Source organism: Meleagris gallopavo, chromosome 25 (genome assembly GCF_000146605.3).
Source record: "Meleagris gallopavo isolate NT-WF06-2002-E0010 breed Aviagen turkey brand Nicholas breeding stock chromosome 25, Turkey_5.1, whole genome shotgun sequence".
Classification (NCBI taxonomy): domain Eukaryota; kingdom Metazoa; phylum Chordata; class Aves; order Galliformes; family Phasianidae; genus Meleagris; species Meleagris gallopavo.
This window is the reverse complement of record NC_015035.2, coordinates 5,597,416-5,600,157: the sequence shown is the minus strand read 5'-3', so window position 1 is coordinate 5,600,157 and position 2,742 is coordinate 5,597,416.

Genomic DNA, 2,742 nt, shown 5'->3' with positions numbered 1-2,742 from the left:
ACACGGCGAGGTGGCAGCGTTCCCAGCATGGGGGAGGACGAGGAAGCCGATGCCATCTCTGGGTCCCTCCCTTAGCCCTGCGGCCACGAGGACAGCACACCTCCGCGGAGCCGAGCCGCCGTCGGGTAAACAGCAGCTCCTCAATTCCCAGCACGCCCCGCTGTCACCTCGGCGTGAAAACAACCCCACGGTGCAGCTCCGAGCCGCCACTGCATGGCATCCTGCTCTGCTGTGCTGCAGGGCTGAGCCCCGCCATGGCAGGGCTGGAGCTGTGCCCGGGATGGACGGACAGACAGCCCCAGGAGGACGGACAAATGCCGACACGACGCAGGCGGCCCCAGCAGAGCTCGGGGCCGCTCAAGGCCAAGCTCTGCACTTCCCACAGCAGCTTAGGAAGCAGGAAAGCCGGCGGGGGGAGAGGCTGCCTGAAGCAAAACCCTTTTTTTGCCGGCCAACAAAAGGCCTGGTGTCTCTGCAAACAGCCTTGTTATTCTAACTCGAGCCGAAGGCCTCTTGGCAGCAGGGGAAATAGGAAAACGTCGGGCGAGTGGGATCTATCCACGCTTTGTCCGGGGCCTGCAGCCCAGCAATGTGTTTACACAGGGCACGGCCCACGCACGGCCCCTCTGGCCCCACAGCCCTCCAGTGACAGCCACGCGTCACAGCACAGAGAAGTGGGGAGCTGCAGGCAGGAGGGCCGGGGCACCACGTCACCCCAAAGCACCACGCCGCCCCGGGCACAGGGCCTGAAACTCAGGATATGGGACGTGCAGAGTCCCATCTGAAAATTGAGGTCAAAGAGAGCCCAGCGACGGATTCCCTCGCTTTCCCCTATAAATAGAGGGCAGGCAGACAACCTCCAGCCCTGATCTCATTAGATCTCCCAACTAAGCAGCGTGAAACCTGATTAGCAGCGAGGGGGTGGGTGGGCACACGGCGACGCCAGCACCCAGCACAGCGTGGCTGGGCAGCAGGACAGCCAGAGCTCCGTCCCACTGAGCACGGCCATAGCAGAGCTCTGCTGTCCCATGGATGCCGCAGGATGTTGTTGGAGCGGCTTCCCAGAGGAAGGCAAACAACCCGCAGTGCAGGCGGGCAGGATGGGGACGAGGTTGGGGCACATCCGCCCCGTGCGGCGCAGGGCACCCGGCTGGGGCTGCACACAGAAATGGCCCCAGTGCAGCTGTGCCAGATCCTCACCGGACCAGAGAGGAATTCAGGATTAGAGGAACAGCGGCGGGGGCCTGACACCTCTGTTCCCTGCAGACCTGCTCTCCCACGGAGAAATTTAATCCCCGTTAAAAAACACATGAAATAATGCAGTTGCTAACGTTTCTTGAGCGGCTCAGTTAAAGCACCGGCACAGCACCACAGACGGCTGCCAGGCCCCGTCGGCCCAGCCCAAGCCCGTGTGATGCTCTTAACAGGGCCCAGCGGACCCAGCACGCAGCCACCTGCAGCACACCGAGGTGCCGCAGGGAATCTGTTTGCTCCCAGGATGCCCTCAGCACCCCGGAGCCCAGCCCGCCCGGCCCCCACCCTGGGTGCAGATGGCGGCCCGGATCTCTTATCAGAGCCGGCCACCTTGAGCCCGGGGAAGCCGTCACATGATGGGACAAAAGCAAACGGCGACGGGGGGACAAGCTGCAGGCAGGGCTCACTCCATTTCCCACACCTCCCTTTGCGCCCAAGAAACACTCCTCTTTCGCAGCAGAAACCCACCGGGTCAGCCTGAGCACCACTTCCCAGGACAGCAGCACTGCCCGGCGCTGGCAAACACAGGGGCGGATGGATGGATGCAACCCTTCCAGCTGCTGCTGGAGACTCCCTTCCACACCCCAGTGCCCACCCGCCCTTCAACTTCGGGGTCTGAGCACAGCTGGGACGCATGGAGCGTGTCAGAACTGCAGCCATAGCAGCAGGCGACATCACACGGCCCAGGACATCACTGTGCAAGGGCAGCCAGCAATAACCTCCGGCAGTTCAGCTCGGCTGCAGCACTGCTATGCTGTGGGACCACAGTTCCCAGTGCCCGGTGTGCTGTGAGCGTGGGGTCGGGCACCGGCAGCAGCGACTGAAGGATGCAGGAGCACTTCTGCTCCCTCGCAGACCGCTATGAGCACCGAGAGCCCTGCAGACAGAGGCTGTGCACACGCCTGGGAGGTTGCAGGGACAAGCAGAGGTCCACGCGAGGATGCTTGCCACAGGGAAAATCTGAGCCCGGCTCCCTTGGGGAAAGCACGTGGCAATGACAAGGTCAGATGCAGCGGGAAGATTAGCCTGAGTGCACAGAGAAGGCCAAAAGGATGCTGGATTTTATCTGGTTTCCAAGTAGACAACAAACTTCTGAGAAAGTGAAACCGGCTGTCGTCACACCACCATGGATAAAATTAACCCAGCAATAAATTTGTAATCAAATGGGCTTCCTGAGCCGAGCCCAGGGCTCTCGTCACCTTGGGGCCACGACAGTCTGCTGCCCCAGGAAACCCGAGACAGGAAGCTTCCAGGGAGGGCTGGACGACCTACATTATCTCCTCTGCTCCCAAAACGACCAGCAGCTGGGGAGAACCCCATTGCCCTCCCATCCAGCACCTTAAACCCAGGGGAAGCAGAGCTGAGAGCAGCACCCCAAGGGCTGGGGTGGGGAGTCAGGTCCCCAGCACTCTGCAGGACAGCATCCTTTGTCCCCAGCACAAGGCTGGGAGCTGGCAGCACCATGCAGGCAGCCATCGGGGACGGGGG